Source organism: Thalassophryne amazonica, chromosome 23 (assembly GCF_902500255.1).
Source record: "Thalassophryne amazonica chromosome 23, fThaAma1.1, whole genome shotgun sequence".
Lineage (NCBI taxonomy): Eukaryota > Metazoa > Chordata > Actinopteri > Batrachoidiformes > Batrachoididae > Thalassophryne > Thalassophryne amazonica.
This window is the reverse complement of record NC_047125.1, coordinates 34,452,948-34,470,662: the sequence shown is the minus strand read 5'-3', so window position 1 is coordinate 34,470,662 and position 17,715 is coordinate 34,452,948.

Here is a 17,715-nt window from a genome sequence, read left to right as displayed (position 1 = left end):
TCAGATGAGACCAAAATAGATCTTTTTGAAATCAACTCCACTTACCATGTTTAGAGGATGAGAACAACCCCAAGAAAACCATCCCAACCGTGAAGCATGGGGGTGGAAACATCATACTCTGGGGGTGCTCTTCTACAAAGGGGACAGGACGACTGCACCGTATTGAAGGGAGGATGGATGGGGTCATGTATTGTGAGATTTTGGCAAACAACCTCCTTCCCTCAGTAAGAGCATTGAAGATGGGTCATGGCTGGGTCTTCAGCATGACAATGACCCCAAACACACAGCCAGGGCAACTAAGGAGGGGCTCTGTAAGAAGCATTTCAAGGTCCTGGAGTGGCCTGGCCAGTCTCCAGACCTGAACTCAATAGAAAATCTTTGGAGGGAGCTGAAACTCCAAACCTGAACAGGCCTGGATCCAGACCGGGCGGTCTGTACCAAATATTAAAATCTGTTTTTCCTATTGTACCAAATACTTATTTCATGTAATAAACCCAAATTAATTATTTAAAATCATACAATGTGATTTACTGGATTTTTTTTTAGATTCTGTCTCTCACAGTTGAAGTGTACCTACGATAAAAATGATAGACCTCTACATTCTTTGTAGGTGGGAAAACCTGCAAAATGGACAGTGGATCAAATACTTATTTGCCTCACCGTAGATGTACTGTGGTGATAAAACTGAGAAGGAAAATTAGTGGAATTTATCTGGCAGAAAAATCAAAATGATACAATCAGTCCAAAAACCTGTTTGGAGTGCAGCAAGATTTGACTTTTTTTTGGTGGGGGGGGGGGGGGTGGGGGGTGGGGATGTCAGAGCACTTAATCATTAATTTGTGCAGGTTTGAAGCTGTGTTGTTCACTAAGTGCAGGTGCCATCCTTTCCCTTAAAAAAGAAAAAAGCTGCCAGTAAATCGGACTCTGACAAACATCCTATTGCGCCAATCAAAGACTTTGAGCCTTTGCTGCCCCTCATCCCAGAACACTGGACACTGATACTGGAATCAGGATGAGAATAACACCATGTTTGTCTTTTCCTGACAGGAAGGTGAGCTGAAACTGTACCCATGAGCGCCCGCACGACTCACACAGACTCCCGTGTGGCTGAGCGACACAAGCTTTTAATCATATGACTCACAGACAGCATCTGTGGGAAGTTATGGGGCGGTGGGGGGGAGCAGAAGAAACAAAACAACAACATCACGGTCTGCCAGCGGGACCTGTCCACGCTCAGATGTCCTAATAAGGCATTTTAATGGCACTGCGTGTGTCTGCTCCTCTTTCCTGATCTTTACATGGACGTTGCGTCAGATGGCTGATGAGTTCATTTCCTTTTTTGTTTTTTTGTTTGTTTGTTTTTTTGCTTTGTCAGACTGAGCTGGTTTCATTGAAGTAAAACTAGACCAGGTCAGGTTGGAGGAAAAGCTTTTCTATATCTGTTATTTCAAACAAATGTATTTTATGTTTCTCACAGTGTTGATCAACTAAATGTAACACTGACCGCAACCAGTGATTTAGACAGCGATTTGTACTTTGCAACAGGAATTTTGATGCAAGAGAGTCGAGTCTTGCACCAAAGAGCGGTGAGGCAGAACACAAAGGTCACGGCCTCAGGTTTAGAGGCAGAACAATAGATTTATTTATTCAATCAATCAATCACAGCATTGAGAGCAGAGCTGACTGAGTGATCAGTCACACAACCAACAACTACAGTCCATCGCTCCAAATCAGGAGAATGTGTTTGACAAACCGACGGTGAAACCTCCAAATGTAGGCTGGGCTGTCATTTGTGAATTCACTTATTTTTTCTCAAAAATAATTTTGCATAATAAAAACTTTTACAATTATCTTGGTTTTTTTGGGGGGGGGGCATGATTTATGACCTTGGACTTTTAAAATTCCTGGTTATGGCCCTGGACAGGGCCACTGAGCTTCCTGCTTTGATCCCTGAGATGCACATGAAGACTTGTACTTCACCATGACTCACTCAGTCTGGATCATTTTGTGTCATGTTTTTATTTCCAACATCATGCATAAACAGACACAAGGGCCAAAATATGGAAAATGCCTCGTAATCATCTTCAGAATGTTGTCGATCCTGGTCCAGAAGATGAGGACTGAACCCAAACAGTGACTACTGAAATCAATTCACAATACTATTTCTTAGTCGTTAATGTGAATTCCTCAAAATTTCCAGCTTTGAAACTTTTGAACTACATGGGGGGGGGGGGGGGGGGGGGGGAACTGCTTCAGAAAATGACTGTTTTGAAAATGTATCACCTGCAAAATCTAACAACTTGTTTTTGTGCAAAAACTGAACCTAACAAAAATATCTTTAAATATGTGAGTGAGACAGAATCTGTGCACAGACAGGCAGACAAAGAGGCCGAGGGCAGCACAGACACTGTATCCAGGTGTAACCCAAGGAGCTGAATCCCTAACAGCCGCCTGGCGACTGTTGGTGTTGTGTTGTTCTTTGCACTCGTGTGCAGAAAATCAGTTTTGTCGGTGAAGCCTCTCCTGCTGAAAGCAAAGTCACATCCAGGAGTGGGCTGCATGGAAGCTGAGAGCAGCCCAGAGGTTTCTCCCAGTGGGTGTGAGCCCTCTCCAGGGCTTGATTTGAACTTTGAAAGATAAGGACAAATACACGATTGACTACTGTGGAAAAATGCTCCTGAGCTCAGTGACCTATCAGAACACAGACTAAACAGGAAAAGGAGGGCTTCCTGCCCGTTATTAGATCCACCAGGGAGATTTTTCGCTGAACGTGATAGTGTGTGTGTGTGTATATGGAACACATAATTCACATGCTGCATGTATTTATTTTATTGATTTTCTTGCAGAAACATTTATTTTTTAACTTTGTAGAGAGAAAGGAAATTTTAGTTTTTGGATAAAGTGTTGGAATGGACTGCTGTCCTTTTCCTGTGTTCATAACTCTGAAATCTTGCCTGTTTGTAATAACACCTTCTTCCTCTACAGCGGTAGTTTCTAAGGTTAAAAATAAAGATGAACGCAAACACAGAGGACAAGAGGCCGTGAGAAATCTGTTGGATGATGAGGTTGTAGCAGCAGATTTTATTTTTATTCTTCTTTACAAGAGTCAAGACAGAAGGCAGACTACCAGAGCAAGAATTTTAGCTGAGGAAGCTTCTGTGATTTGAAGCGAAACGTCCTCACGTCAAGCAACCCAGTCCAGTCGAAGATTCAAGCTTCTCTACTACAACACAGTCAAAACTATTCCATTTATTAATCCTATTAGTTCAACCAATAATTTGCACCACGTTTTACCAAAACTGGGGCAACTTTAACTTTTGACTCCTGTACAAACTGAAATTGACCTTTGTCACCATTCTTGCTGTTTTTAATCCCATAACTCCAGAACATTCAGTCATAGATCATCCAAACTATACCTTTTTGCAATCTTTGTGACCAGACACATAATGCGGTATACAACCCCTGGCAAAAATTATGGAATCACCGGCCTCGGAGGATGTTCATTCAGTTGTTTAATTTTGTAGAAAAAAAGCAGATCACAGACATGACACAAAACTAAAGTCATTTCAAATGGCAACTTTCTGGCTTTAAGAAACACTATAAGAAATCAAGAAAAAAAGATTGTGGCAGTCAGTAACGGTTACTTTTTTAGACCAAGCAGAGGAAAAAAATATGGAATCACTCAATTCTGAGGAAAAAATTATGGAATCACCCTGTAAATTTTCATCCTCAAAACTAACACCTGCATCATATCAGATCTGCTCGTTAGTCTGCATCTAAAAAGGAGTGAACACACCTTGGAGAGCTGTTGCACCAAGTGGACTGACATGAATCATGGCTCCAACACGAGAGATGTCAATTGAAACAAAGGAGAGGATTATCAAACTCTTAAAAGAGAGTAAATCATCACGCAATGTTGCAAAAGATGTTGGTTGTTCACAGTCAGCTGTGTCTAAACTCTGGACCAAATACAAACAACATGGGAAGGTTGTTAAAGGCAAACATACTGGTAGACCAAGGAAGACATCAAAGCGTCAAGACAGAAAACTTAAAGCAATATGTCTCAAAAATCGAAAAATATACAACAAAACAAATGAGGAACGAATGGGAGGAAACTGGAGTCAACGTCTGTGACCGAACTGTAAGAAACCGCCTAAAGGAAATGGGATTTACATACAGAAAAGCTAAACGAAAGGCATCATTAACACCTAAACAGAAAAAAACAAGGTTACAATGGGCTAAGGAAAAGCAATTGTGGACTGTGGATGACTGGATGAAAGTCATATTCAGTGATGAATCTCGAATCTGCATTGGGCAAGGTGATGATGCTGGAACTTTTGTTTGGTGCCTTTCCAATGAGATTTATAAAGATGACTGCCTGAAGAGAACATGTAAATTTCCACAGTCATTGATGATATGGGGCTGCATGTCAGGTAAAGGCACTGGGGAGATGGCTGTCATTACATCATCAATAAATGCACAAGTTTATGTTGATATTTTGGACAATTGAAAGGATGTTTGGGGATGATGAAATAATTTTTCAAGATGATAATGCATCTTGCCATAGAGCAAAAACTGCAAAACATTCCTTGCAAAAAGACACATAGGGTCAATGTCAGTGAGCAGATCTGATTTGATGCAGGTGTTAATTTGGGGGATGAAAATTTACAGGGTGATTCCATAATTTTTTCCTCAGAATTGAGTGATTCCATATTTTTTTCCTCTGCTTGGTCTAAAAAAGTAACCGTTACTGACTGCCACAATCTTTTTTTCTTGATTTCTTATAGTGTTTCTTAAAGCCAGAAAGTTGCCATTTGAAATGACTTTAGTTTTGTGTCATGTCTGTGATCTGCTTTTTTCTACAAAATTAAACAACTGAATGAACATCCTCTGAGGCCGGTGATTCCATAATTTTTGCCAGGGGTTGTAGCTTTCAATATGATTGGAGCATTTTTAGATTTTGACCCCTGTGCAATTCTTCATTGACCCCTACCTGGCCGCCATATTGGAATTTCAAGTGGCCAACACTTTTTCCTCAAACACTGATTTATGAAGAACATTCATGTCAAATCTGATGCTTGCATCACCAAGTGAAGGATTGTTTCAGTTATCTGCTGCACTACTTTAGGGTTTGGGATGATGGTCCTCTGGTTGGGTTTTTGTTGTCGTCACATCGTGACAATTTCACTTGGTAAGACAGACACACAAACAGATTACATGTCCAACAGTGACAAAATGTCAGAAGTGTTGCCATGTCAAGTCTTTGTGACAAGTCAACTCTAGAGGTCAGGACAGTTTGCTGTAGTTGTTACAGTGCTCTCGCTGAGCCGTGCGCCAACTAATGTGTTTATCCTGAACGCGTGATAGCGATAAATTTGCTGTTGTTATTACGCTCTCGTGCGATGTACAGCTCGTCATCTTTCTGACAAAGAATTACATTTTTTTAACTGATGCCTGCTTTATTTTATTTATTTATTTATTACATCCACCAAGGACATAATAAAATGACCTGCGTTTATTTGTCTGTCTGTTAGCAGGATTACATCAAGACTACTGCATGGATTTTGACAACATTTTCACCACAGACAGATATTAGGCCATGGAAGAACCCATTCAATTTTGGAGTTGATCCAGATCCAGATCCAGATTCTGGATCAAGTTTCACTTTATATCAGCTTTGAAGGATGACTGTTAGCAGGATTACATCAAAACTGCTGCACGGATTTTGACAAAATTTTCAACACAGATACATATTAGGCCATGGAAGACTCCATTAAATTTTGGAGGTGATCTGGATCCGGATCTGGATTCTGGATCAAGTTTCACTTTATATAGGCTTTGAAGGATTACAACAAAACTATTTGACGGATTCTCATCAAATTTTCACCACTGATACATATTATGCCGAGGAAGACACCATTAAATTTTGGAGGTGATCCGGATTCTGGATCAAGATTTCACTTTATATAGTCTTTGAAGGATTACATCAAAACTACTTCACAGCTTATCACCAAATTTGCACCACAGACAGATATTAGAGCATGGAAGACTCCACTGAATTTTGGAGTTGATCCAGATCTGGATTGGTGGATGTCAGTAATCTCTTATTGCTTTTGTTTTTAGTTACTTTTTATGACATTGACAAAAGCTATTTTATTCACTAGTACTGCTCATAGTGCAATTTAATATGACGATTAAGTATTTTATTTTAAAATATTTAAACTTTGGGCACATTGTTTTCATTCAGGACCATTGATGAAAGTTTCTTATTTCATTGTTTTTAAGTTCTTTTTAAAAATTCAAAGCAAAGTTATATTTGTTCCTCCTCGCTTTTTTTTTTTTTTCGGAGAAATGAAAAACCGAAACAGTTTTATGATCCATTACACCTCTAGTCATATACTTGCAGTAAGAATCCACTGATGGAGGGTGCAACTGTGGCATCTCTTGAAAAACTACACATCAATCATTACACAAAAACAGAATAATGATTGTGAAATGGAGCCTTGTTTAAGTGTCAAGGCTTCAGCATTTCAATGAGCCAACTGCTTCACCAAAAGCTTCATTACTTGAAACCTTATTTAAAAGTTCTTAGGGACTATTTACATCCACTAGCCAAATAATATGGAGGACAATTATGATGATGTAACAAGTTCGAGGCCACACAGTACAATGTTTGCAGACAAACAACAGAAATCAACATTAATGTCATTACTGACGATAAACTAGATACAGACATGACAGCATAAGATTGACTATTTCTCATTAACTGATCATTTGATGATTCAAAATGAAAGATAAATAATTGGAACTACTACTATGGACAAGTGGAGAAAAATGTTGAATGTCAAAGCCTGAACAGCTAATAAAATGTGACATTTTATTCAGCGTACTTGTCAAAAACTCCATGCCAATAAACAGAAAATAAACAGAAAAATGTGTTTGCTGAAAAGAGTTTAGTCACAAATGATGCATCACCATTGCCTACTGTGCAGTAATAAACACTCAGAGATTTTCTTTGGTGGGGGGGCATTATGCACTGAAATATTAATGAGGATGGTTCCTTTTAAAGGCACAATGTGGTTTGGACAAAGAACCATATGAACAGACCAAGGCCACACCAAGATTTTACACAAGCAAAACCTCGACTGAAAATTCAATTCAAGCCAAAAATTACCCTTATATAACTATAATATATACATAGTATTTATTTGGTTATTGACATGAAAGTCATATTACACAAATTTATAACTCCATAGAGCGGGATTTACTCGTCTGAATCCTTTTCTCACACTCGCTGTGGCGTTCTTCAGATGAGTAACGAAGGCCACATTCCTCTGACGAATATCGTCTACGATGTTTCTGCTTCTGTGAGCCTCTGGTACATCTGTAAAAACTCTCAAGGTCCTTCCAGCGCACGTCATCAGCTGTGCCAGACAAGCTGCTGATGAAGACTCTGCTTGCGTTGAATGAAAGCAGCCATTAGTCAGTCTTGGAGGGTCGTGGCGTCTCAGTGGGAGCTATTAATAGGCACACAGGCTGCCTTATTTTCAGTAAAATCCCCCTTTTCAGCCCCACGCCTTTCCTCCCCACCCTACACTCTGCTCTGCAGAACGTCATGCACTGTGACAAACCGCGCACACGTTTATTTTTAGTTCCGAGTAAACCACCGTTTTCTATTTGTACTGGATTTTGTGCCAAGATCAATAAGAAGAGGAGCACTGAGAGAGAGAGCGCTACACGACACATATATACATATACCCCTGAAAAATGTCTTTAATGAGCTGCTCCAGATTCATCTACTGTATATAATCCACTATTTAATGATTTCAATACGTCTGTGGATCATGTTTTTATTGTGCATATTTCGTAAATATAAGTAAATAGTATTTGTAAGTGTTCCCTGAAGATATTGTTGTCATCTGAACATGTAATTGTTTTTTTGTGTTTGTAATTTTGTTGTAATTTGTGTTTTTTCTTACCATTTTGGAACTGATTTAAAAAAAAATGAATTACTATACACGGGGCAGCATAGTGGCTTAGTGGTTAGTACTGTTGCCTCACAGCAAGGTCATGGATTCGAGTCCCACCTGTGTTCTTTCTGTGTGGAGTTTACATGTTCTCCCCGTGTTTGCGTGGGTTACCTCCGAGTGCTCCGGCTTCCTTCCACGTCCAAAGACATGCGGGTTAGGTGGACTGGAATCTTTAAATTGACCATAGGTGTGAATGTGTTTTTTTTTTTTTTTTGTCTACATGTGGCCCTGTGACAGACTGGCATCCTGTGAACTCTGCCCTGCCTCATGCCCTGAGAGTGATAGGCTCCAGCCCCCCGTGACCCTTAACTGCAGTAAGCGGTTGAGTGAGTGAATTATTATGTGCCAATCAGAATCTGTACTGGAATAGCTCAAATTCAAACAATGCCCAACCCGACAAATACGCCATAAAACCTTTCATAAAAGTAAAAGTCAAGAGACGCAGGATCAGACCTGACTGTTGAATAACACTGGTCAAAAAAAAAAAAAAATCTTGCATGGACTTTGTGAACTGATTTAGAGCCATAATATCATTTATGGCACCGCAGAGGTGTGTGAGACTGCAGCTTTTACGTCAATGCTTGACAGGAGAAATATGTTTTCATATCTCAAAAGCATGATGTGACTGGCAAAAACTAACACCAGATTTGGATTCAGAGCCCCAAAATGACCCGAAATCCATTAAAAAATTCCATGCAAGAAAAATCGTGTTGACCAGTGTTATTCATTAAGTGTTACTTCAGACGGGTTTCACACATGGATAAACCAGATGTACTTTCTGTCTAGTCTGGGTTCACGTGAGAGAGAACATTAACCTCTGACACACTGGAAAATAAAAGCTGACCCACTGAGGGTTCTGCCTTTGAAACTATTCTGACATGCTGAGTTTGAAGGAAGACGTAAATCCTAATTTTGAAAGTTGTCACAAGTTGCTCTAGTCATTTTCCACAGGTTGGTTTTATATTCTAAATTTTATGAACAAACATCAGTTTTCCATCCTCCAAAGTGCTTAGTTTAGAGGAATTCATCAATTCATCATTGATATTTTTGGGGCTACGTTTGACGTGTAGGTGAAGCTAATGTTTTGTCACCAGTGAACAAATTGCGACATTATTTTCTGGCGTATAAGTCACACCTTTTTTTCCTGTGGGCAGAACTCACTTTTTAACACAGCATTTCCCTGGAGGCCAGATTAATAGCAGACAGGATGTCAGTGCAGCACACGTGCACACCACAGCATGTGCTGATACTTAACATAAGGACTTTTAAAGTCCAACAATAAGCAAGATGGACTAATAAATGTGCAATGAACAATATAGTGGATGTTGTTTGATGGAGATGAACACAGATTTCTGACCCACAGTGTTAGAAACGCAAAAACAAAAATGTGAGTCCATTAGATGTTTTTAATCAGCTCTTTCATTTGGGAGTTTCTGCAAAAATATGGCATTTTTGTTTAATACCTAAATGTTTATAAGCAGTACACTGTACTGTTGCTGCAAAAATAAAAAACAAACTTTTTTAAATTTATCCATTATTTATGCAAGTCGTCTCATTGAGAGACAAAGTCTCATTCTCAAGAGAGAGACCTGTTTCAGGCAGACATACCATATAACAAAAAACAATTAGTTACAGACAGACAGATATAAATATACAGCATCAATATAAAACAGTAAAATCAAAGTGTCAAATGGAAGCAGACTAAAATACTAAAAATAGGAACACATTTCCAGGGATTTTTCAAGTGTCCTTAAATAAGTTTTAACCCCCCATTGGAATCTTCAGATCCTGTTGTAGAGTGTTCCAGGTTGAAGGGGCAGAATAAGAGAAAGCTTTTTTTGTTGTTGACCTCTGTACATACTGAAGGAACACAAAGTAATAAAGTTTTCACATACAAGGAATTTGATCTGGTGTCATGGGTGCATAAAAAGAAGAGTAAAAAAAAAACAGTCAAACTATATTCACTGTTAAATAAATATAAGGTAATGGAATGGACTGTGCAAAAGCAGGTGGTTGGAGTCCAGATGTACAGTACATTTCAGTGCTGGGACAACCAATCTGTACTTTATGGAAGTGGGGGCATGCTAAGTGGGCATCTGGCATTGTCTGTGAGTCCAGCTGCGGATGGAAGGAAGCTGTTTTTGTGTCTTAAGGTTTTGGTCCTGATGGACCTCAGCCATCTACCAGAGGGGAGGGTGACAGAAAGTTTGTGTCCTGGGTGAGAGGGATCGGCGATTATCTTCCTTGCTCGCCTCAGGGCCCTGGAGATGTACAGGTCCTGTAGGGATGGCAGACTGCAGTCGATCATCTTCTCTACTGTGTGGATGATACGCTGCAGTCTGCTCCTGTCCTTAGCAGTGGCAGCAGCGTACTAGACGGTGATGGAGGAGGAGATGATGGACTCAACAATGGCAGTGTAGAAGTTCACATCACTGTTTTTGGCAGAATGTACTTCCTTAAGGTGCCCTGACACTTGCACAACTTTAATCCGTGCTCTTGCTTGCACTTCGCCGTGACAATCCCACCTACTGTGTTCCCACCTGAATGCTGTGCTTTGTTCCACTGGATGCTGTGTTTTGTGTGCGGGACGCTGCATATATAAAATAATTATTTTGTTGCGGAGTTATCATTTTCTCTTGAAATTGGCTGTTGAAAACACTTCTAATTGCTTCCGGAATTACAGAGTACCGTTTCATCTGCCACTTTTTTCCCTCTCTCTCGTGCACTTAATCAGGTGGAGAATGCAATAGAACCATCTAAAAGGTAATTATATGTAATGTTTATATTGTAATAGCTTGGCAAAACAGTTGCATGTTCTTTCCTTCTTATGAGTAGCTGTAAAAGTATGTTTATGATAGATTTAACATCTCATTATAATCGGTCAGAAGAGCAGCGCTCTGATGCGGTGTGCTGATCCAATCACTCGCACTCACACGCAGTGTTTTTTAACTGTTTGCGCAATGTTCACATGAAGTTCATGTAATTAATGCGTGATGGAGAGTGTGAACATTTCAAAAATTTTCTTTGCACACTTGCACAAAGCGATGCACAGTTTTCAACGAGTTTACAATGGGTTTACAAGTTTGACGAGTTTACTCTTGTGCATGGCAGAGTGCGTGCAAGTACGCAGATCAAAGTCGTGCAAGTGTCAGAACACCTTTAGCTGCCTCAGAAAGTACATCCTCTGATGTGCTCTCTTGATGAGAGAGCTGATGTTCAGCTCCCACTTGAGGTCCTGGGTGATGGTGATCCCAGGTAGCAGAAGGATTCCACAGTGGTGACTGAGGAATCACACAGGGTGATGGGAGTGGCCAGACCTGGGTTCTTTGTGAAGTCAATAACCATCTCCACTGCCTTGAGGGCATTGAGCTCCAGATTGTTCTGTCTGCACCAGGACACCAGGTGGTCAATCTCCCGTCTTTAGAGAGATTTAGATGAGGGTCGTATCGTCTGTGAACTTCAGGAGTTTCACAGACTGGTGACTGGAGGTGGAGCTGCTGGTCTACAGGGACAAGAGTAGGAGGGAAAAGAACGCAGCCTTGGGGGTATCTGGTGCTGATGGACCGTGTTGGAGATGTACCCTCCCAGCTTCACATGCTGCCTCCTGTTGGACAGGAAGTCAGACATCCACCTACAGGTGGGATCAGGCACACCAAGCTGAGAGAGCTTGTCCTGCAGCAGGGCCAGGATGGCTGTATTGAAAGCAGAGCTGAAGTCCACAAACAGAATCCTGGTGTAGGTTCCTGGGGAGTCCAGCTGCTGGAGGATGAGGTGGAGGGCCGTGTTGGCAGCATTGTCTACAGACTGGTTGGGGTTGGTTTTATAGTTGGTGATCTGAGTCCTTTCCAGGCAGAAGTAGACTCTTTGGCTGAGAACTGGTGTTTAAGTTTCTCAGAGTACAGGCTCTTAGCTACATTATGATAAATCAATTATCTCATATTAATGACTTCTGATCAGTGATATCAGAATCTGTCACAGATGTCATTTCTCCTGCAGGAGCTGGCTGACCATGAGGAGAAAAAAAGAGATCATATGAAAATCACACAGATAGGTGCAGGATGTAACTGACTTTGTGTCCCTAGGGTGAAGAAGAAGTCTGCAGGTCACAGATCTTTCTCTTATCGTGCCCCTGTTCTGTGGAATGATCTCCCTGCATCAATAAAACAGTCAGATTCTGTGGAGACTTTCAATTCCAGACTTAAGATGAACTTATTTTCCCTTTCATATGACTAGCATACTGGTATAGCATATTACTACGCTTTTTACTCTTGATTCATCTTATCAGTAAATGGAGTGTGCCGCTGCCTCAACTTTACCTAAATTCTGGGTCTGTTAGTGAAGCTTAGGGCTAGTGGCTGGCGATCACCTTAGTATTTCTTCTGTTTTTCTGGTTGTTTAATGCTGACAAATTATACTGTATTTGTTGTCTTTCTGCTGTCTGATGCTGTTTTTTTTTCTCTCTGTTTGAGGTGTGGCTCCACCCAGAGGTGGGTGTGGTGTCTGTTTCTGAAACCTTCCTGTCCTGTGCACCGGCAACATTTCCTGTATATTCGTTTTTGTAAATTGTGTCTGTATCATGGCCCAATAAATGGACTGCATTTATATAGCGCTTTTCCATCTGCATCAGACGCTCAAAGCGCTTTACAGTTATGCCTCACATTCACCCCAATGTCAGGGTGCTGCCATACAAGATGCTCACTACAAGCAGAGGGTCGCCCCTTTGAGTCTGGTCTGCTTGAGGTTTCTTCCTCAAATTATCAGAGGGAGTTTTTCTTACCAGTGTCGCCTGTGTTCTTGCTCTGGGGGTTGGTAAGGTTAGACCTTACTTGTGTGAAGCACCTTGAGGCAACTTTGCTGTGATTTGGCACTATATAAATGAAATAAATTGAAAAATTGAAAATCGACCAGCCTCAAAACTCAGATACAGATACTGATGAAGTGAAGAATTCAGGTGGACTCAGTGTCACCAGGTTCCGATGATTATTCTGTTTTAGTGGGCCTCATGTATCAACGTTGCGTACGGCGATATTTGAGCGTATATGGGGTGTACGCCAAAACGGCTGCGCTACTTGGCATTTATCAATGTGGTCGTTGGCGTACACTGCGCTGAAAATATACACCAGGTCGAGAGGTGGCGTAAATTATACACCAAAATGAACCAGCGCTGGAATCCACATAAAAATGAAGATGATCAACATGATAAACAGTGCCATTATACAAATCAATGCATATACTCAACAAAAATATAAATGCAACACTTTTGGTTTTGCTCCCATTTTGTATGAGATGAACTCAAAGATCTAAAACTTTTTCCACATACACAATATCACCATTTCTCTCAAATATTGTTCACAAACCAGTCTAAATCTGTGATAGTGAGCACTTCTCCTTTGCTGAGATAATCCATCCCACCTCACAGGTGTGCCATACCAAGATGCTGAGTAGACACCATGATTAGTGCACAGGTGTGCCTTAGACTGCCCACAATAAAAGGCCACTCTGAAAGGTGCAGTTTTATCACACAGCACAATGCCACAGATGTCGCAAGATTTGAGGGAGCATGCACTTGGCATGCTGACAGCAGGAATGTCAACCAGAGCTGTTGCTCATGTATTGAATGTTCATGTCTCAACCATAAGCCGTCTCCAAAGTCGTTTCAGAGAATTTGGCAGTACATCCAACCAGCCTCACAACCGCAGACCACGTGTAACCACACCAGCCCAGGACCTCCACATCCAACATGTTCACCTCCAAGATCGTCTGAGACCAGCCACTCGGACAGCTGCTGAAACAATCGGTTTGCATAACCAAAGAATTTCTGCACAAACTGTCAGAAACCGTCTCAGGGAAGCTCATCTGCATGCTCGTGGTCCTCATCGGGGTCTCGACCTGACTCCAGTTCGTCGTCGTAACCGACTTGAGTGGGCAAATGCTCACATTCGCTGGCATTTGGCACGTTGGAGAGGTGTTCTCTTCACGGATGATGCGAAGGAGATGTGTTGCACTGCATGAGGCAAATGGTGGTCACACCAGATACTGACTGGTATCCCCCCCCCAATAAAACAAAACTGCACCTTTCAGAGTGGCCTTTTATTGTGGGCAGTCTAAGGCACACCTGTGCACTAATCATGGTGTCTAATCACCATCTTGGTATGCCACACCTGTGAGGTGGGATGGATTATCTCAGCAAAGAAGAAGTGCTCACTATCACAGATTTCGACTGGTTTGTGAACAATATTTGAGGGAAATGGTGATATTGTGTATGTGGAAAAAGTTTTAGATCTTTGAGTTCATCTCATACAAAATGGGAGCAAAACCAAAAGTGTTGCGTTTATATTTTTGTTGAGTATATGTTACATAAATAACACTTTCCTGATTATACTACATAATAATCAATACAAATCCCGCCTTTGCGGGATTGTTATGGAGCACGATCCGTGGCCACAGCGTTACTGCAAAGAAAACTGCTCGCCTTTTTCTCCAGACTTTGAGCCTTGAGCCAGAGCAGCGCTGAGCTTAACTTCATGTGGTGTGGTCGTTTTAGACTATGAAATTGATAATAACAACTGTAGTTTCGTCATTCCCTTAATTCGCCCGTACTGCAGCCAGGTTTTGTCGTCTCCATTCGGTTGTCACAATAAAATAAATACAGAAATACATTTAAAAAATAAAGAAATCTGACAGATTAGGCGTGTCTTATTAATTGAGCGAGCAAATATCCAAATGTCAAGAATTACTGACATTTGAAAAGAGAATACAGTGGTCCCTCGCTATAACACCGTTCACCTGTCGTGGCCTCGGAGTCTCGCGGAGTATTTAGTCCAATTTTGCATGCCTTTTTTTTACAGTGTTCTGCGTATCTGTTTATAAGAATCTTGTTGCCCAGAAGAGGAAAGAGCGCCAACAACTACTCATAACTGTGTTTGTCACACGGAAACAAACACCTGCTGCAGCCAGGTGTGAGTGAAAAAAGGCGCAGCGTCAGGACGCAGAGGCCCGATCTGTGAAATACTGGTGAGTCACTATTAATAATTTCTTATGTGTCCGACCTCGTTCGTTGATCATTAAAATTAATTCTAATTAATTAATTAGTTCTAAAAGCCATCATAATTATTTATAGGAAAACGTTCTATTTTTATTTCTCAAACAAATGTTTGGGCCTGAAAACAGTTTGGTATTATTTTCCTACTAGGGTTTGAACTTTGAGAGTGTTTACACACGAGAGAAAAGTGAGAAAATGTTCATGCCTGATTGAGAACGTGTATAAACTGTGTAGTGAGGGGTTTTACAGCTTTGAAACGTCTATAATAATTGTAAAAAATAACGCTGACTACGTCGCGGTTTCGCGTATTACGGGCTATTTTTTAGAACGTAACTCCAGCGATTAATGAGGGACCACTGTAACACTTTATTGATTATATACTACAAAACAATTGATACGACAGCTGCTTTTGACGCTGTATTGGCACGCGTCGTGATTGGTGGAGTTCTTTTTCATTGCCGTCTTTCCGGCTTCCATGTCGTAAAATGAGGGTGTGTCTGAAGCAGAGTCTGAATATTTATAGGCGTGTTTATTATAATTACGATCGTTTCCACCCGCCGCATTTATCAAGATCACGTCAGACGTACGCCAGAAATGGGCAGGTGCGCACTGCTTGATACATGTCACGGTGACTTTGGTGTATTTCAAGTTTACGCCGTAAATTTATGCCACAAGTGCGCAACATTGATACATGAGGCCCAGTGTGTACAAACCCTCCTGTTCGTCACATTTTAAGTGGCAGCAATGTTTAGTCAATCAAACATCTGATCGACACAGCAATGACCAAATCATTTTAACGATCAATGAACTGATCAAATCATTGAGGAAGAAAACATGAGGGTGTGTTGCTTTTATGTGTTCAGACAAACTGGTTTTGTCGACTTTCCTTTGTCAACCAACAGAGGAGAGGCAAAGGTCATGTGTTCACATCTGACAGCTTCCAAACAGGACGGCTGGATGTGATGGGTTTGTGAGCGCCTGTTTCTTTCATTTTGTAAGGAACCACATTCTGAGGTCACACAGCTGAAACAGGCTGATCCCCTTGTGGGTTTATTCATTGACATCAAATGTAATGGATATTTCACACTATTTGTCATTATTTTGTAAAATAAATAAATAGTTCATGAACTGGCTCTCTCTCTCTCTCTCTCTCTCTTCTCCTCACTTATATTGCACCCCTCTCTGATTCTTCTCTCTATCTCTCTGACAACAATTTTCTTTCTTCTCTCTCTCATCTGCTTCTCTTCTCACTAATCTATGCTTTCTCTACCTCTCACTCTCTCTCTCTGCTTCTCTTATCTCCCTCTCTCTCTGCTTCTTCTTCTCTCTCTCTCCTCTGCCTTATTCTCTCTCTTCTCTTTCTCTCTCTCTTCTCTCTATCTCTCCTATCTCTCTGATTATATCTCTCTCTCTCTCTCTCTCTCTGCTTCTCTCTCTCCCTCTCTCTCTGCTTCTCTCTCATCTCCTTCCTCTCCCTCTCCCTCTCTCTCTGTCTCTCCCTGCTTCTCTCTCTCTCTCTCTCTCTCTGCTTCTCTCTCTCTCTCTCTCTCTCTCTCTCTCCCCCTCTCCCTCTCCCTCTCTCTCTGCTGGACACCAGGTGCCATCGTTGACTACACTGGGCCTATCAAGTGAAGACCACAGAGAGGTCTTTAACTGTGTCCAACCAGGATCTGATGGGAGTCACGCGGGTCCATTCTGTGCATGACCCTTGACCCAGAACGCCAGTGCAAATCCTCCATATTACTGCTCGGGTGAAACAGAGACTACCATGTTATCATGTTGACAATGTCTCAATTTCAGTGATCCAGACTTGGAGCAGGATGGATCCGGCAAAAACCTGTTGTTCCACGGAGTCATTGCCGAGGTTCCAGAAAAGCACAGGACTGAAGAAGGTGAGCAAGAACCAACCAATGAGGATTTAGTGTGCAAACCCCCCCAACAATATCCTAAACTCTGCTCTGAAGCTGGCCCATGTCTGTGTTCCTGCTGGTGTTTAGTTGGGCCGCCTGGCTACCGGCTGGAAAAAACTCAACTTCACCGTGCTGGAACAAGTCTTGGGATTTCTACTGCAGTCAGGGCTGCATTGACATCACCAATGAGTGTGGCTACCACTCGGTGTGCTGTGAGGGAGAGACACTGAAGTGCCTGGCCCGACCCCAGACAGACCAATAAACATCAGAGTGGACATCCTTTACGACATATTTTTGTCCACCATATTTGGAGAGGGACTGTGTAATCCTTCACTGATCCCCGACCTGGTTACAGCTGCCACCCTGGGGTGGTTGCCATCCATGTTTGTGTAGTTGTAAGTATCAAACCTCCTTATTTGGTACCAAAAACCTGCCTGGCCCATGGATTAAATTGGGTCATTCCATACAATGCAGAGTTAGAGAACCACTTGGTTTTGGAAACATTTCAGGGTTATTTCTCAAATAATTATTATTTGAATATGATTTAGGGCTACAATAATTAATCATGAGGCACCAGGACTGAGTGGTGTCCTGCCCAGGGTAAACCCCGCCTCTCACTCAGTGATTGCTGGGATAGGCTCAGCTACCTGTGATCCTTAACTGGAATGAGAAAATTTAGAAAATTAATGAACTAATGAATCAGTAACTCTCTCACACACTTATCTTCAGCTGT